The 20,627-nt window shown below is 34.4% G+C and overlaps 1 protein-coding gene and 1 pseudogene across 2 annotated transcripts in view; both read left to right on the top strand.

Moving 5' to 3' along the window:
- The window catches only part of PDS5A (PDS5 cohesin associated factor A), a 111,027-nt gene that overhangs the window by 8,612 nt on the left and 81,788 nt on the right, over positions 1-20,627 (top strand). The gene's annotated exons all lie outside the window — the stretch shown is intronic.
- Positions 28-3,030, top strand: LOC112471516 (annotated as a pseudogene).

Below are 20,627 nucleotides of genomic sequence, written 5' to 3'. Positions count from 1 at the left end.
TCCCACCTCAGTAGCCTCAGACCTGCAGTTTTTGGCTTTCATCCCACCAGCGACCAAAGACTTGACCAAAGTCTGGCTGTCCAGAACACTGCTTGACATGGACACTGGTGTGATTGAAGGATTGAATATCACTCTTCCCATCTGGCTACTTATGCATGGAAAAGAAGTTGGCAGTATCATCAGAAAGAAAGAATCAGTTAAGATACACAAGTAGAGTGGCCCACGTATCAACATCTCTGAAGGAAATTGTCCTGAGAAAATTACCACTTTGGTTGGACTCACTAATGCCATCTTCAAAGCCTTTGCTATGATTATTGACAAACTGGAAGAGGACATCAGCAGCTCTGTGACCAGTAGCACAGCTGCCAGTAGACCTCAAGTCACCCCGAGGTTGGTGGTCCCTCCTAGTCAGTGTGGCTGTGTCATTGGTAAAGGTGGTTACAAGATCAGGGAAATATGAGAGCACAGGGCCTCACGTCTAGGTGTCAGGGGATACACTCCTCATCTCAACTGTGTGGGTTATCACTATCGCTGGCATTGAGTGTGTAAAACAAATCTTCGTGGTCATGTTGAAGTCACCCCCTACCCCCAAAGAACATGACCATCTTGTATCAGCCCAAGCCATCCAGTTCTCCGATCATCTTTGCAGGTGGTCAGGACAGGTACAGCACAGGCAGTAACAATGTGAGCTTTCCCCACACAACCCAGTCCATGTGCTTCAACCCTAACTTGTAGGGACCACCTCTTGATTCCTGTACCATTCAATCACAGTATGCCATTCCACAGCCAGATTTGACCAAGCTGCACCAGTTGGCAATGCAACAGTCTCATTTTCCCATGACACATGCTAACACCAGATCCAGTGCAGATTTAGATGCATCTGCACAGACCACTTCTCATGAACTCACCATTCCAAATGATTTATTGGCTGCTTAATTGGGCATTGATGCCAAAAGCAATGAGTTCTGTTAGATATCTGGGTTGCAGATCAAAATTGAGAACCATGGAAGTATCTACTAATAAGCACCTTACCATCACTGGATCTGCTGCCAGCATTAGCTTGGCTCAATATCTAACCAATGTCAGGCTTTCTTTGCAGGCAGGTGGCATAAGGAGCAGCTAGAACAGTGCCAATTCATCCATAATCCCTTTCTGCTGTTCACCACCACCGATGATCCATCTAAACAGTCAGCAATTTTAGGTTTTAAGTAGTCTGTAAATTTTCAGTTTCTACATTTATCAGCCACTCGTGATTTTTTAATTAAAGCATTTTAATTCCTTCAAGAAGTTGGGTTTCAATATAGGCTCATGTGTGTTTATCACTTCTCTTTAGTTTCCTTTAGGTAGTCCTCTCACTGTTTTTTTTGGGGGGAGGGGGTATGGGGGTTGTTCATGACTTGACATTTTTGAAGCATCTGTCTTAATGAGAGTTCCATAATCTGTTTTCGTCTCATTTCCCCATGCTTAGATTCAGGTTGAACTTTTTTTGGCTATGGATTTTTCATAAATGCCCTTTATCATATTGAGAAACAAGTATACCATTACACAAGTGGCATGTAGTTCCGTTTGCATTGTATCAGGAGGCACATACTGTCATCTTGTCCTATTGGTTATGCTAAGTTTGATCACTTGGTTACAGCTGGCCAATACTCTTCATTATAAAGGTACCTTTCTCCATTTACAATTAGTAAATAATATTTAAGGTGACAGTTTGTAAGAATAACTTGTTTTTCAACAATTCTTAACTTTTAGCATCCACTTTGATTTTAAAATGTTGACGTTTTAAATTCTGTCATTCTTTCTACATGTATTAACTGGCATTCTGTAAAGAAGAACCTGTCCCCATTTAAAAAAAAATTACTAACGGATTTCTTATAAATGCATTATAATCCATTACTATCTTTATTCCTTTTGAGGGTTAGATTGTGAACATGCTGGTTTCAGTGTCTTTTTAAAACTTCTTGTGTCTTTCTGACATGTCTCTGTGATTCTTTGAGCATTTCTTTATTTTCCAGTACAAGGTGTTTGTTCACCTTATGCTTCCCTGCCCCATATTTGGATAGGTTATTTTCTCCAAGGAGCCCTATTTCCAATTTAGTTGGGAGTGTGGTGTCTATAAATTGTTCATGTTGTTACTAGGATGTAATTTCTTCAGGCCTTTTCAGTATATAGAGCTAGAAAATATACATATATACTTTAAATCATGAATTCATTCAGTTGCAGTCCAGCAGCACAGAGTTTTCCCTTAACTTCCTCCATTCTATATTTGTACCATCCTTCTCTTACAGTGTAATCCCCGCTTTCCCATTACTTTGATAAATTTATTTCTACTACCCTACTAGAAGCACAAAAAAATTCAGAACTACTATACCAGTATCCCTTGCAAGATTTCTTTGCTGTTCTTTCTGTCCCATTAAGGTTATATAGAGCACCACAGTTCGTTAGTTACATGAATTTGAATTCTTTTGTCTGAGTGGTGGTTATAAATTTTGTATACAATTGGTTATTTCTTTTTGTTTGTATTTAATGTGGTATATATACACACAGACTCATTTCCACTGACAAATGTTAACCTTGCTTGATTTTTTTATTCTAAAAACATAAAATTTATCATCTTAACCATTTTTAGGTGTACAGTATAGTATTATACTATATGCACATTGTTAATACAATAGATCTCTAGAACTTTCTCATCTCGAAAAACTAAAACTATACCCATTGAACAACTCCTCTTTTCCCCCTCCCAGCCCCGGGCAACCACCTTTCTGTTTTCTAAGAGTTTGCCTACTTTAGATCCCTCATATCAGTGGAATCGTACAGTATTTGTCTTTTTTGTGACTAGCTTATTTCACTTAGCATAATGTCCTCAAAGCTTATCTATGATGTAGCATATGACTGGATTTCTTTTTTTAAGGCTGTATCATATTACATGTGTATATATACGCATCATGTTTTCTTTATTGATTAATCCATCAATGAATGTTTAAGTTGCTTTCACATCTTGGCTATTGTAACTAATGCTTCAATGAACATGGGTGTACATACATTTCTTTGAGATCCTGTTTTAAATTCTTTTGCATATATATGTACCCAGACTACATATTGCTGGATCATATAATAAATCTATTTAAATTTTTAAAAGAACCCCCTACATTCGGTGTCTGGACCTAATTCCACAATGCAGAGAGATACCCCCACTCCAGCAAACTATTCTCAGACAACAGCAGGGTGTCCTACAAGACTGCCCCCCGACCCTATACACATTTCAGATACCAGACACAAGCCCAGGTTACCTGTGCTTCTGACCAACTGGCCACAGATTGAAGATGGTTAAATTGAAAGTCTAGGTTGTTACCTGTACTTCTGACCAACTGGTTCTAAATTAGTGGTTCCCACAACCCCCTCCTTGGTTCAATTAATTTGCTAGAATGGTTCACAGAACTCAGAAACATGTAACTTTACTAGATCAGTGGTTTATTGTAAAAGGAAATAGGAATAGCTGGATGGAAGAGATGCATAGGGCAAGATATGTGAGAAGGAGCATGGAACTTCCATGCCCTCTCAGGGTGCCACTCTCCTTCATCTCCATGAGTTCACCAACTCAGAGGCTCTCCCAACCCCATCTTCTTGGGTTTTTGTGAAGGCTCTGTTACATAGTTATGATTGATTAAATCATTGGCAATTGATTGATTCTACCTCCAGCCCTTCTCACTTCCCTGGAGGTGGGGGTGGTGGGAGTGAACATTCCAACCCTCTAATCACATGGTTGGTTGAATTAGGACCCAGCCCCTATCCTTGGGTGCTTTCTAAAAGTCACCACATTAACATAACTAAAGATACTTTTTCTTACTTTTAACACTTGGGAAATTTCAAGGGTTCTGGAGCTGTGAGCCAAGAATTGTGGACAAAGACCAAATATATATTTCTTACAGATCACAATATTGCACCACCACGCCATACTGTTTTCCATAGCAGCTGCACCATTTTACATTTTTGCTGGTAGTACACAGTGATTCCAATTTCTCCACATTCTTGCAATGCTTGTTATTTTCTGTGTTTTTGATAATGGCCATTCTAACGGTGTGAGGTAGTATCTCATTGTGGTTTTGATTTACATTTCCTTGAAAAGTGATGTTGAGTATCTTTTCATGCTTTTTGGCCATTTGTGTATCTTTGGAAAAATGTTTGTTCAGGTTCTTTGCCCTTTTTAAATCAGGTTAGTTTGCGGGTAAGTTGTAGAAGTTATTTTTTGATTGAGTTGTATTCAGTTTAGGGACTACTTTTTTCATTCTTTTTAATTTTATATGGTTCAAGTCAGAAAGATACAAAATTTGTTTTCGGATGTCTTACTTCCATCTTATCCTTTCTACTCTATTTCTACATACGCAGTCACTTATAGATAATAATTTCATTAGTTTCTGGTTTATCTTTTCTGTGTTATCTCCCTTCTTACTCAAAAGATAGGCTACTATATGTACTCTCTTGTACTTTGCTTTTTAAAAATATCTTGGAAATCACTCTATCTAGAAATCTTTTTTTATTCTTTTTCATGGCTTTATAGTACTCTATGTATAGATATACCATAGTAGTTTATTCACCTACTCTCTCCTTGTTACATCTGAGATCGTTTCTAGTATTTTGATCTTACAAATAATGCTAAAGTGAATAACCTTATTCACATGTTATTTTATATCTGTGGCGGTGAATCATTAGGGTAAATTCCTAGGAGTGAGATTGTTTGGTGAAAGGGTCAATTTGTGAGTGATTTTGTTAGAAGTGGCTAAATTTCCCCTCCATGGGGGTTGTACCATTTTGGACTTTCACAGCAAGATGAGTGCCCAGTGTCAATAATTATTATTAAGTAATGCCTACTTTTAAATTAGCAGTCAAATTGGCAAATTAATATGTTGCAAAAAAGCCATTTTATTGCCTCCTGGCAACAAGAGAAGTTCTTTATGGGAATGATTCAACATAAGTTTCACATTGAGGTTCAGAGTGGAAAGAACTCTAAAAACTCAAAGGAAATTGAGCGACTTTTTAAAATTTGCTTAAAGAAATGAGGATATAGTGGAGATGGAGACAAAATGTTAGTAACATATAAGGTTGAAATCATCAAGCCTCACTGAGGTCTTAATTCAAGACCTTGAGTTATATAGAAATTAGGTTAGGGCTTATTAAAAATCATAAATGAAATAAATAACATGAACATATAGAATGACAATACCATGATTTATTTTTCCTGTATCAGAAATCTGTAGCTGTTCAAGGAAAAAATTGGAGTGCATACTAAGAAGATGGATTTAAGGCCATTAATGAATTTTGTTTCTGTTAGCTTCTATTTTCACAGTTGTTTAAGTTAAGCACTGTTTTGGCTGAGGTTGTTGACACATTGGAAGTATGTCCAATTGAATTCCCTGGTCAGAGATAAAATAAGTGGAGTTTATACATCATATAAAAGCCTAACAAGTTTTTATTTGCTAAAGACAATAAATGAAGAAGTTTCTGGATAATAGTTTCAATAGAAAGCCAAATACAGTGAAGGAATTTACTAAATTTCTTTCTCTTGCTGTTGGCATTTGGTCTTTTTACGTTAAAACAGAGCTTCCCAACTGGTGTGCTTCTGCATAGTTCCAGGTGTGCATAAATATGGAGACCCTCAGCCTTTGGAAGTTACAAATATATCATTTTATGTATATATATACATATATATATAATGTCATACTGGAAGTTAGGAACTGCCATAATATGTGTGGTTTTTCATGTTATAAAATTATCATTAAGATCAAACATTTAAAACTCCACCAATAGTAGAATGGATTTCCATTTATATGAAGAATATTTGAGATTACCATATAACTTATAAGTTAAATGCTAATTATGTGCTAGGATTGCATCCGTTTCTTTGGATAAAGAGATAAGAATTTTGATGGTTAAGAAAAGTTTCATGGGTTGACAATTGGACTGAAGGCCCAACTTTGGTTTAATTCAAGGTCAGGCAGATGAATAGCAGGGAAAAACAAAGACAGGGCAGTAGTGGGCTTGGTGTGTTTGAAGAAAACAAGTAGAACAATTTTGCTAGAGCTAAAGTATCTTTAAAAAGTGGTTCGATAAGAAAAAAGAGGACAGTACCTATGAAATTGTTAAAGTTTTTCGATGCCAAAGGAATTTGAATTAAAAAAAAAATCTCAGGCATTTGAGCTGAAGTGTGATATGTGTGCCTGGTTTTGCATGATTAACAAAGCTAAATGACCAAGCGGTTTCTTAAGCACTTGAATATCATCTTTTCTTTGTGGTCTGTTTATGGAATCTTTTTATCCTCTTGTCCAGACCAGATGGCATATTTACTTGAACAGTGATCCATTTCTAATTGATACTGCCTGAATAAATCTGTTAGTTGCCGAGAGTTTCATCATATGATACTAGATGTGAAGACTGCGGATGAGTAAAATTTAAAAACGTGGTTAGTAGAATTTTATACCAGGTTATTATATGAATTGGATTTTTATCACATATATTCAGTGTGTGTTTTTCCAAAACTTTGTAGAATTTCTGTGGTAGGAATTCAATTTAATAGTAAATTGATGCCAAATTATTTTGTTAAGTTTAATACTCAAAAATTAAATTCAGTAGCCATGTATAATTATCCTATAATTTCAAATATTTGTTGAATTAAGTATCTTTCATCTAGCCACTATAAAGTAAGTAGAGATGAATTCCTCAGCTGCAAAAAGAAATTTATTTAAATTCATAAGGATTGAGTCAATGTATATAGGGAAACTACTTTGTTTCTGGAAGAAGTTTAGAAAATGGTTTTCTTTTTTTTGAAGCGTATACCTAAATAGCTTTGAAGAAAATGGTATAAATTATCAGTAATAAAATGAAATGGGTTTCAGATCTCTTCGGAGTAATGTTATATAATTTTGTCTTTTCAGTTCTCTTTTTAATTGATATTTTGTCAGTTTTTTAGATTATAATACACTGTTTTGTCTCAGTTGTTCTTTATGTTTTTCTATATTTTGTTTATTATATAATTGTTAATGCTTTTTTTTCATGAGATGCTATTTTTTAAAGCAGTTCACAGTAAAATTAAGTAGAAAGTAGAGTTTCTCAACAACTTCCTGTTTCCCCCCAGCTCCGCCTCCCCCATCAACACTTCACACCCAGCATCAGAGTAGTATGTTAGTCAGTCAGTGGGCCACCATTAATATGTCATCATCACCCAAAGTCTATTTCGTTTGTTAAATAAACTTTTAATTATTTTGTAAATGTATTGTCTTGATGTTCATGGAACCATATAACATTAATATATCTATGTCACTAATCCTTTAAAACAATATTTTTTAAAGAATCTATTTTTTAGAGCAGGCTTATTTTCATAACAAATTTGAGGGAAATGTATAGGTGTTTCATATACATACATACATATATATGTGTGTGTATATATGTTTCATATACATATACACGTGTGTGTGTGTGTGTGTGTGTGTGTGTGTGTGTGTGTATGTCCTCCCACACATATGTGGCCTCTCCATTGTCAGTGTCACTTGGGGTGGTACATTTATTACCAATGCTGAACCTATATTGACACATCATAATCACCCGAAGTCCATAGTTTACCTGAGTTTATGCATTCTGTGGGTTTGGACAAATAATTACATATTGAGTATTTTCACTGCTCTAGAAATCCTCTGTGTTCTGTTTATTCATCCCTTTCCTCTTCCTATACGTATTTTAGCGTGGAAAATCCCAAATGTTTATTATTTACATGTCACTTATGTTTTCTATCAAAGTTAGATTTATAGCTTTCTTAAATGTTCCTAATTTTGACTCTTCTTGTTTGGCCAAGATCGAGTTCTAAGTGCTAGATTTACTCATTTTAGGTGAATGAGAAGATTTTAAATCTTGAAGATAATCAGTGTCCTCTAATCTAAATTAGTGGTTCTTAGACTTTTAGAGTTCTTAAATATCAACTGGTGCTTTTGTTAAGAATCAAATATCTGGTAATCTCCCCGCCCCTGCCACCCCAAGCCAATTTAGTAGTTTAGGGATGTGCTTAAGTTTCTGCATTTTTTTCTTTCCCCCTCCCTGCATTTTAAAAAAGCCCTTTAGGTGATATTGATACAGATAATATGCACTGAGGATCCCAGAAATATATTTTACTTTCCCTATTGCTAAATTTCATATTAACTATTCTCAAAAATTTTGTCTAAAAAGGATTTTTTAAATTAGTTATAGGGTGTTTTACATTAAGTTAAGTTCTGCCCAGAAACAGATTTTATTCCCGAATTATTTTAAACTTAGCTCTATTTGGAAAACATCTAAATTTACTTGAAGAGCATGGTATTATGTATACCATGACCTCTTTTACTTTATCTGGTGGCAGTCTAGAACTCTCTTATAATCTACATTTCTGTTAGACAGTTTAACTAGTAGTTATAAAAATGTAATTTAACAAAAATAATTTCTAAAGGTAATAGCTTACAAGCTCATTTGATGGATTTATTTACTCATGAAAGCTGACATTCTGGGTTCCAATGAAATCTCATTCTATCCCAGTCTTCTTCATTTGAGCTGACTGCTGCAAATGTAGCACATTGACATTAAAAAAAAAATTAAAGTTGGTAGTTTTATATATTTTACTAATGAGCATTTTACTCTTTTTCAAAAGGGTCAGTAACATTGATGTTTCGCATTTTCAGTAATGTGTGACATCTAAAACTAATCATTTTTATTTACGTGTGATATGATTCCTATGGAACTTCTGAATCATCAAACATGAAATGTTTTTATGACTTTATTACTTCATTTTAATTATTTGCAACTTGTCAGTGCTTGAAATGTATGATGGTAATTAAATAGAACATTTTGGATAGTAAATTGCTCTATTCCCTAGTAAGAGGGATTACTTTCTTCTCTGGCCACCCTCATGATTTTACCCTTTTTTGACTTTGATGTGTCTTTCGTATTTTTCTTTGTATTTCTCGTTTGGGCTTCTCTGAGTTTCTTGGATCTTTAGTTTCTCTTTCATTGTTATTAAAAAATAATCATTATCTCTTAAATATAACCTTATTTTTTTTTCTTTTCCTACCGTGCCTCCAGTCTGATAATGTTCAGCAGTTTTAGTTTCCATGTCTATGCCGAAATTTCCTATTCTTTTTTTTTTTTTTTTTTAATTTTTAGTTAAGTTTATTGGGATAACATTGGTTAATACAGTTATATAATTTTCAGGTGTACGTTATCATTTGACATCTGTATATTTGACATCTGTATTGTATGTTTACCACCCAAAGTCCAGTTTTCTTCAGCTACCATATATTTGATCCCCTTTACGCATTCACATTTCTCCTAAACCCTATATTTGACTCCCTTTACCCTGTCTACCTCATCCCTCCTCCCCTACCCCACTAGTAACCACTAGTCTATAGTCCATGTGTCTCTGTTTGTCCTGCTTATTTGTTGCTTTTAGGTTTATATCCCATACATAAGTGATAGCATGTGATTTTCAACTTTTTCTGTCTTGCTTATTTCGCGTAACATGATTATCTCGAGGTCTATCCATGTCACAAATGGCAATATTTCATCTCTTCTTATGGCTGAGTAATATTCCATTGAATATATGTACCACAGCTTCTTTAGCCAATCATCTATCATAGGACACTTCAGTTGCTTCTATGTCCTGGCCACTATGAATAATGCTGCTATAAACATCAGGGTGCAAATATCTTTTCGGATATGGGTTTTCAAGTGTTTGGGGTAAATACCCAGTAGAGGGGTGGCTGGATCATATGGTAGATCAATTGTTAGTTTTTTGAGGAACTTCCATACTGTTTTCCGCAGTGGCTGTACCAATTTGTAGTCCCACCAGCAATGTATGAAGGTTCTTTTTCTCTGCATCCTCTCCAACATTTGTTATTCCTTGTCCTGTTGATTATAGCTATTCTAACAGGTGTGAGATGGTATCTCATTGTGGTTTTGATTTGCATTTCCCTAATAGCTAATGAAGTTGAGCATTTTTTATATGTTTTGGCCATATGCATATGTTCCTGGGAAAAATGTCTGTCCAGGTCCTCTGTCTAATTTTTAATTGGATTGTTTGTGTTTTTTTATTGTTGAGTCGTATGAGTTTTTTGTATATTTTGGATATTAGCCGTTATCGGAGGCGTTGCTTACAAATATATTTTCCCATTTGGAAGGTTGTTTCTTTATCTTTTTGATGATTTCTTTTGCTGAGAAGATTTTTAGTTTGATACAGTCCCATTTATTTCAGCTTTTACAAAATTTACTATTCTTAATGTATTTTGTCCACTTTTCCTGCTGCATCTTTTAACATATTAATTATAGTTATTTTAAAATACAACTCTACAGTGGTGTGAAAGTGATATGCATTCAAAAAAAACTGTACCTCTGAATTTTGATTTTTTTTCCCAGGGTAATAAAATACAGTACAATACTCTCTTGTGATGTTGGACAGCAGCAGCAGCAGCAAGCCGCAGCTCTAGTCAGCTATGCAATCACAAGAGTAAACAATTGATATTCTACAGTGTGCTGTTACCAACTTTTTTTGGATAACAAAAATCTCATCATGTCTACAAAACTCCCATCTGTGTCTTCTGCCTCTGGGGAGAAGAAGAGTAGAACAGTTACACTCAAAACTCAAAGTAATTGCCCAACACAAAGGTGGCAAGCCCATAATGGCCATCAAAGGTGAATTAGGACTTTTGCACTTGATAATATTGACCATCTAAAAGGATAAGCAAATCAGTGATGCAGTGAAATTGTCAGCATCAGTTAAATTTATTTTAAATCTATGATATTTTCAACTTACAGTGGGTTTTGGGGAATAACTCTATTATAAGTTGCCAGACCTATGTACCTGTCCGATAGCTTTAGCATTCAGGCCATCTCTGGGTCTACTTTTATTGATTTATTTATCTCTTGACAATGGATTTTTCCCTCACCCCTGCCCATCTCGTTTTTGATGGAATGCTGGACGTTATGTATTAAAAAAAAAAAAATTGGAAATTGAAGTATATAATATTTATGCACAGAAGTAAGCATATCTCATCTCACTTCCAGTCAAAATGGCAGAGTAGGTAAACCCTGTACTTGCCTCTCACAACCACATCAAAGTTACAACTAAACTACGGAACAACCATCATTGAGAACCACCTGAAGTCTAGTGGAACAGAAGTCATACAACTAAGGACATACAGAAAAAGCCACCTTGAGACTGATTATTGTATGCCAACTGTAATTGAAAAATAAAAAATACATATTTTTAAAAGTAAACATATCTCTTCTCCTGTCAGGTTGTTAGTGTGAGGGATTGAATCAGTTCTTACGTGGCTGAGCTGGGTTTACTGTGTGTGAGAGAACAAAATTTATATACAGTGAAATGGGCATATGTTAATTGTGCTATTTGATGAATTTTAACAGATGCTTACTCAAGTGTAACCCAAACTCTTATCATGATATAGAACAATACCATCATTTGTCTGAAAATGTCTATTTAACCTTCATTTAGAAGAATATTACTTTTTGGATATAAAATTCTGAGTTGACAGTTTCAATGCTTTAAAGATGTAATTCTGCTGTCATATTGTCCAGTATTTCAGATGAGAAGTTAGTGGTAATATAGGTCCTTGAATAACATGTTTTTATTCAACGTCATTTTCTTATAATGTTGATGAGATGGTATGGGAACTTAATTCTTGTTTTTACCAATTAGCCCATGGTAAAATTAGTTTCGTTATATATCATTTCACTTAAAGTTGTAGAACCTAGCGACAACATTAGGTGAGGACTTAAAACTGTATATGTTTTTGTTCTCTTGTATGTAATGTGTCATTTTTTTTCTGGCTCCTTTTCAAAATATTTCTCTTTTTCTTCGATTTTCAGCAGTTTCACTATGATGTCCTGAGATGTGTGTTTCCCCCATATTTGTCCTGCTTTGGAATCATTGAACTTCCTGGATCTGTAAATTTATGTCTTTCACCAAATTTTTGATCATTGTATCTTCCAGGTTTTTTTTTGTTTTTGTTTTTTTGCCCTTTTCTCTTTCTAGGATCCAGTTAGAAAAATGATGGATTTTTTTATATCGCCCTTGGATCACTGGGGCTCTGTAACTTTCTTTCAGTCATTTGTCTTTGTGTTCTTCAAATTTGATAATTCTTGTTGGTTTTTTCTTCTGACATTTTCAACCACAGGTACAGCCTAAAAAATGTAAAGTTACAGAGAGTGGGAGATGATCTCTGTGGCATAACTCTGTATTTCTTACCTTTTTAAAACTATATTTAATTTACATATAGTAAAGTGCTGACCTTAAGTGTAACATTCTATTAATTTATATATGTATACACACATAATTGTTATCCAGGTCATGATATAGAACATTTCTGGTACCCCATCAGCTGCCTTATCTTCCCTCTCCAGAGATAGACACTATCCTGATCTTTGTCAATATACATTAGTTTTACCGTCAAATTTCATGTAAATGGAATCACACAGTATATATTCTTTTATGTCTGACCATTTTGCTAAATATTATGTCTGAGATTTATCCATATTGTTAACAGTAATTCTTTTTCATTGTATAAATATCCCAAAATTTATTTATCCATATGGTTGTTGATAGGTATTTGGATTAACAGATTTTTGCTTTTATGAATAATATGTCTTTGAACAGTGTACTTGCTTTTTGTTAGATAATAAGAATTCATTTGTCTTGGGTACATATCCGGGGTTGGTAGACTTTTTATGTGAAGAGCAAGTTAGTAAGTATTTTGTACCTGTGGGTCAAGAGGATACTGTATTTATACAACAGGAGTGTAAATTTCCACAAAATTTTTTACAAAATTCAAAAAGTAATAGTTCAGTACATTTTTTGTAACATAGGTCTACTAATGAGAAGAACGGGATTCGGAGAGAGTAGATCTAACATTTTACTTAATTGAGGTTCAAAGTTAATGTTCCCTATCACCAAAATTGATTTAGTTAATGTTCCCTATCACCAAAATTGATTTCAATTTTCTTCATGCTAATCTGTAATGAAATTTTGTATATTTCATTTGAAAAAACTTTTTTACACAGATATTTCCAAATATTGGTATCAGTTCATAGCACGTGATTGTAATTGAGTATATTCATTGCTTGGGAGGCATTTATAGAATTCTTTTATATTCTTCTCTTGATAATTGCCTTTTAGCATGTCATTACATTTCAGATTAATTGCTTCAAGTTGAAAGATTAGGTGGAAGCTCCCCAATTGCAGCTTGAATTGGACTTAGAAATGCGGAAATTTCCTGTGTATTCATTGAGTTCCTAAAAATGCTGCAGGAATTGTAGTTTGAGTTTGGAAATGGAGATCTCACTTTTGTTATAATTTCGCAGCACAGAACAAAGGAGCTTGACATTTCTTGTGATTCAACCAATGTGTGCTGTTGAAATGACTTTACTGACTGCAGTGTGTAAGTTTCACATATAAGTACAAATTTCACATAAAAGTTCTTAACAGCCTATAGTTACAGCTTGAATTAATTGAGAAACATTACCCAGTCTGCAGCCAAAGTTACTTTTTAAAGCCAGTCAGTGTTTTAAATACTAACAACACGTACTATCAATTAGAGAGTGTTGAGTGCTGAATGATACTAAAGACAACTGGAATGACTGGCTGGAATAGCAAGGAAAACAATCAGAAAGTCCCCTTTCCCTCTTGCCTTCTAAATACTTTGCTTCCTGTCAAAGAAGTCTGGGCCATACGTTTTCAATTATCCCAGTCTCAACATCAGAGAACAGAATATAGAAGGATGGATTTGGAGTTGAGAGACCCTATGTAGGTAATTAGCATATCATTCTACTGACCGATATTTGAACTTCATAGAACAAGAACAATTATTTCATGTTTTCATCTAACAGGGTATAACTATTCTTTTCAAAATAAAGATGCTCTCACCTCTTTCTGTATAGTCTAGGTTGTCACAGTATCTAATCTCTAGGTGATAGCGTATCCAGTTCTGGGTGATGTTAATTGTTTTTTAGTTAAAACACTTCCACCTGAATAGTCTAATGCAGGGGTTAGCAAACTGTAGCCTGTGAGCCAAATCTGGCTTGTTGCTTTGTTTTTGTAGACTTGGAAGCAAAGAATGGTTTTTACATTATTAAGTGGTTAGGGGGATCAAAAATAATATTTCATCATACCTGAAAATTATATGGAATTCAAATTTCAATGGCTATCAGTAAAGTTTATTGGAACATAACCATATTTATTCATTTACATATTATCTGTGGCTGCTTTCATGCTATCATAGCAGGTAAGTAATTATAATGGAGACTTTATGGCCTGTACAACCTAAAATGCTGACTTTTTTGTCCATCACAGAAGTTTGTCAATCCCTAAACACATAAATTAGAAGCCACCACTGACAGTTCTTATCAAAAATAAGAGAAAAGGAAAAATAAACAACCCAGCACACAGATGCTAACAAGCAGGGACAAGAGAATTGTGTCCTGCGTACAGCCCTCACTTTTGTACTGCTCATAGGGCCCTAATTAACTTTCTTCTACAACCCATTCTGTTTCTTTTGCCTTCACTTAGTACTTCAGCTGGAGCTGGTTTTTGTTTTGTTTTTAACTCGATAGGTTGCCCTTAAATTTCATTCCACAGAGGTCTAGAACCAATAGGGATCCTAACTTTATTAGGGCACTATAGTTTCCTATGAACTTTTAATATCGTATACAGACATCCTAAGTACTTTAGCTATTGTCAAGAGTGTGGTGCCAGTTTATAACAGGATAGATGCAAAGATTGAGAGTAAATGTTAAGAAACATTGATAGATAATTTGACATTACTGCAACATCTAAGTGCATTGTTGTATATTTTACAGTTTTGTTGGAATTTTTTTAAAACCCACAACTGGTTCTTCACCACCAGTGGCTGGAGAAACACTGCTGAGTTCCAGATTTATTCCTTCCTTCCTCTATTGCATGGTAGCATCCTAGTTTTCCCATAGTAGTTGGGATCAGTCACACCACCCACTACAGTAAACCCCTTCTTTACCTGTTGTTTCAGTGGTTTGGATACCCCAAAATGGTCAGGTGACAATCTCAACTTTAGTGGAATTATTGTGTCCTATACTAGAAACATTCTTCTAATAGCAACCCAAACCTCTAAACCAGCAGACTGAAAGTTTTAGGATGGAAGCAAAAATTCTTTGAGTAGGGTATTCAACATAATAGTGAGAGGAGGTGCTCTAATTTCCACCCTTCAATTTCCAGACCCATGTACTGTAGAAAAAGTAGCAGAATTTATTGGTCACAAGTTTAGAGCATATGTCACAGCCTGTAAAATAGAACCTCACCCTTTTGGGGCATTGTTTTAAGTTATAAACAGCAAGCTATTTCACTATACATTTAAGCTAACTATTAAAGAGTGATGGGGTAGGTAGACCAGTCAGTTCTATAGGTATGAACCCATTACAGAGAAAAAAATTACCAAGTTATAATTTCTAACACTTAGAAATCTTTATACTTATTGAAAGACCTCATGTAGATAACTTATTTAGACAAATTTTTTTTGTATTTTTACATACATAAAGGAAAACAAAATTCTAATAAGTTGGCTGTAATTCCTGAAAATCTTCATATTCAGAGTTTGATCCTCTTACTCCTAATCTTATTTTTGACTAGGTATTAATATTTGTTTTCTTCCACAGTATCATTGTTATCAAAAGTATTGTGATGCAGATAATCTTTAAAGAGTGCTCCACTGTTGTTCCTGAGATGTTCTTCCAAGTTATTAATACGTAATGCTGCAAGATTTGGTGCTGGTGCTTTCTAGATATTATCAGCATAAGGTTTTCAAACTGAAGTTTGTAGAAGCGCAAGTAGCAACAATTCTCTTACAGTTACTTCTGGCTTTGACTTTTTGTAAGACCACCAATTTTAAGAGACATCTCAATGTCAGACATGGGTCTTAGAATTAATAAAATATGGTAATTTTTATTTAGCACAGACTCTTGTATGCCAGATACTAGGCTGGGAACCTTGTGTCTATTATCTCTAAGTATCAATCTTTTAAGGTTAGATTACTTGTTTTATAGGCACAAAAATACTGAGTAATTTATTCAGATTCTATATCTATTAAGAGGTAGAATAGAATTCACAATAAATAAATACAAATAAATCTAAATAAATCCAAATTTTAATTTGTGTTCCTTTTGTGCTGTGAGGAGGAGATCAGTTTTAGAGATCAGAGCAGAATGAATTTGTATGTTCATCAGTCTTTGGCATTGCTGGCCAGGTGGACTCAGTAGCAATCACTCTAGATTGGAGATTGAAAATCAAGAATTACCAAAGACCCTGTGTGTGTATGGGATGGGGGTGGAGGCGGGGGAGGGGATATTGTTAGGGAATGATTGAAGTGGCTACACTTGGATGTGGGCTGATGGAGCTACGTAAGGCACAAGGATATGATCGAAGAGAGTATTAATGAAGATTTCATATTGAAGGCAAAGTAAATTCAGTAAGAAAAAAAATTGTAGAGTTAAGGATACTGGAGGTGAACAATTTTTAATGAGGTTCCAGGTGTGACTCAAGTAGGATAAAGATGAAAAACATTGATGAGATAAGTTGATGAGAAGTGTTCTTAGTAATTATACTGATAACAGATGTGAACCAGGGCTCTGAAGCAGATTGAGGTATATGGTCATTCTAAATAAGGAATTATAATGCCAGGATATTAATTGGGTCTTTGCTCAGAGTGAATTGTAAATTTCAATTTTTAGTTCGGGAATTCTGAACTGAGAATCTGAAGATTTACGTCTGAATCCTGGATCATCTACTTACCAACAGTGTAACCTTTGTAAAATCTTTTCACTAAAGTAAACTTTTTTCTTCTATTAAAAATAGGTATATTTAGTCTCTCTCCCTCTCCCACAATCATAGTGTTAAGGGTTATATACTACACACACTATAAGCTAAAGGTAAACCACAAAACTAAGCTTTAGTTTTGTGATCTTAAAAATCTGTCTGATAATTCCCTGGGCCTTTATCACTTTATAAAAGGAATGATGGTCTCTACCTTGCAGAAGGTTTTCCTGTGTTTGAGCCTTTGCAAAGTTTCTTAGTTTCCTCTTTTTTTTTTTTTGCCCCCCTCCTTCTGTTTACCTAGAACTTGGGGAAAGATTTTTTTTATAGATCTAGTAATATATACTAGATCAGTGGTCCCCAACCTTTTTGGCACCAGGAACTGGTGCTTCTATGAGAATCTAACGCTTGATGATCTGAGGTGGAGCTGAGGCGGTGATGCTAGCACTGGCTAGCAGCTGCAAATACAGATGAAGCTTTGCTCACTGGCCTACCCACCTCCTGCTGTACAGCCTGTTTCCTAACAGGCCACGGGTGGGTACTGGTCTGCGGCTTGGGGATTGGGGACCCCTGCTATAGATGTCTATCCCAGTGGTCGTATAGAAAAATCCATTTGGCTTACTTGCTCTAGGACAACTATGTGTCTTCTCTTTCCTGATATTGGAAAGTGGCTTATGAATCACAGTTTTGTCAGTTAAACCCTTTTCATTACCTTAAAGGGACCTTAACATTTAAAAGAATATTGTTATGGAAAGATATAAGGATTTTCAGGGGTCTCAAGTTCATTTTTATTCATCTGTATTTCCTTTTAACTCAGTTCACATACATACAGTTCACCCGTTTAAAGTATACAATCAGTGGTTTTACTGTATTCACAGATATGTGCAACCATCACCACAGTCAATTTTAGAGCAATTTTATCGCCTCAGAAAGAAACACTGCACCATTTAGCACTCACTCCCACATGCCCCTCCAGCCCTAAGCAATCACTAATTTACTTTCTGTCTCTGAATATTTCCCGGATCCAGATATTTCATATATTTGGAGTCATGTAATGTGGTCTTTCATTACTGATTTCTTTAACTTAGCATAATCTTTTCAAGATTGATCTGTTTTGTGGTATCAGTACTTCATTGTTTTTTATAGCCAAATAATATTCCATTGTATGAATTATCAAATTTTGTTTATCCATTCGTCAATTGATAGCCGTTTGGGTTGATTTTACTTTTTGGCTATTAGGAATAATACTTCCATAATCATTTGTGTATAAGTTTATCTGTGGAAGTACATTTTTACTTCTTTTGCCCATAGGAGTGGAATTGTTGAGTCATAGTTAACTCTGTGTCATCATTTAATGGACTGACAAACTTTTCCAAAGTGTACGTACCATTTATATTCTCACCAGTAGTGTGTGAGGGTTCTAATTCTTTCACATCCTTGACAATACTTGACAATTATCAGACTTTCTGATTCTAGCCAACCTGGTAGATGTGAAGTAGGATGTGACGTCATCTTGATGACTGATGACGTCAAATATTTTTTCATGAGCTTATTAGCCATTTGTATATCGTCTTTGGAGAAATATCTATTCAGATCTCTTGCCCATTTTTTAAATTGGGTTGTCCTTTGTTACTGAATTATAAAAGTTTTTTATATACTGGATACATGTTTCTTATCAGTATATGATTTGCAGAAACTTTCTTCTGTGGGTTGCCTTTTCACTTTCTTGGTAATTTCCTTTAAAGTACAAATGTTCTTCATTTTGATGAAGTCCAATTTATTTTTTCTTGTCACATATTTTGGTGTCATATCTGAGAAATCATTGCCTAAACTAAGGTTACAAAGATTTATGCCTGTTTTCTTCAAAGAGTTTTAAGTTTTAGCTCTTAATATTTAGATCCTTGATCTGTTTTGAACAAATTGTTTAAAAAAAAATTGAAATTGATCAAAAATTAACAATTTTTTTGTATGGCATGAGGTAAAGGTCCAAGTTCGTTCTTTTGTGTATGGATGTCCAGTTGTCCCAGCACCATTTATTGTAAAGTCCATTCTTTCCCTGGCACCATTTATTGAAAAGGCTATTCTTTCCCCATTATATGGCTTTGACACCCTTGTCGGAAATTAGCTGTCAGTGTATGGGTTTATTTCTGTATTCTTAATTCTATTCCATTGATTTGAATGTCTATCCTTGTGCCAGTACCACACAGTTTCCCTACCACTCAGTTTTATTGAGATATTACTGACATACAGCATTGTATAAGTTTGAGTTGTACCACACGATGACTTGACTTTTGTATATTGTGAAATGATTACCTGAATAAATTTAATGTCCATCATTTTGTATAGATTTTTTTAATGTTTTTTTTTTGTGTGTGTGCGTGTGTGATGAGAACTTTATACACCATATTTATTACTGTTGCTTTGTAGTAAATTTTGAAATCAGGAAATGTGAATCCTACTTTTTTCTTTTTCAGGATTGTTTTAGCTGTTTCATTTGAATTTTAGAATCAGCATGTCAGTTTCTACAGGGAAGTCAACTTGATTTCTGATGAGGATTGCATTGAATGTGTATATCAGATTGGGGACTGTTGCCATCTTAGTACTGTCTTCCTGTCTGTGAAGATGGGATATTTCTCTGTTAATTTAGATCTTTGATTTCTTTCAATGGTGTTTTGTAGTTTTCAAAATATAAATTTTACACTTAGTTTGTTAAATTTGTTTCTTATTTATTCTTATGTTATTGTAAATGGAATTGTTTTAATTTCATTTTCATATTGTTCTTTCTAAGTATTTAGAGATTTGATTGAATTTTGTATATTGATCTTGTATCCTGTAACTTTGCTGAATTTATTAATTATAATTGTTTTAATGGATTCCTTAGGAGGAGTTTTTATGTGCAAGAACATGTAATCTGTGAATAGAGATAAATCTCTTTATGTCTTTATATACCCTTTATGTCTTTATATGCCCAACTGCCCTGGCTAGAATCTTCAGTAATACATTAAATAGAAGTGTTGAAAGCAAGTATCCTTGTCTTGTTCCTAATCTTAGTGGAAACGTATTCAATTTTCTGCCATTAAGTATGATGTTGGCTGTGGATTTTTCATAAATGCCTTTTATCACGTTGAGGAATTTCTCTTCTATTCCTAGTTTCTTGAATATTTTTATCATCAAAGGGTGTTGGATTTCTGCAGCTATTAAGGTCATGTGATTTTTGTTTTTTATTCAGTTGATGTGTATTACATTAATCGATTTTTAATGTTAAACCAACTTTGCATTCCTGGCATAAATCCCCCTTAGTCACAGTGTATAAATCTTTTTCTGTCACTGGATTTGGTTTGCTAGTATTTTGTTGAAGATTTTTGTATCCATATACATAAGAGATGTTGGTCTGTAGTTTTCTTGTGATAGCTTAGTCTAGTTTTGGAATCAGATTAATACCTCATAAAATAAATTAGAAGTATTTCACTATCTTTAATTTTTTTGGAAGAGTTTGGGAAAAATTGGTTTTCTTGAAATGTTTAATAGAATTCAGCAGTAGAGTCGAATTAAATCTGGGTCTGGACTTTTCTTTGTGTGTATTTTTTCTTTATAATCCTTTTTATTTCAGTAAGGTCAGTAGTAATAGCCCCTTTTTCATTTCCGAATCTAGCAATTTTAGTCCTCTGTTTTTTCTTGGTCAAGATAACTAAAGACTTGTTAATTTTGTTAATAATTTCAAGAAACCAGTTTTTGGTTTTCCCTTTCTCTAGCAGGCTTCAGA

Source organism: Pteropus alecto, unplaced genomic scaffold, assembly GCF_000325575.1.
Source record: "Pteropus alecto unplaced genomic scaffold, ASM32557v1 scaffold57, whole genome shotgun sequence".
NCBI lineage: Eukaryota > Metazoa > Chordata > Mammalia > Chiroptera > Pteropodidae > Pteropus > Pteropus alecto.
This window is presented reverse-complemented; position numbering and strand designations above follow the sequence as displayed.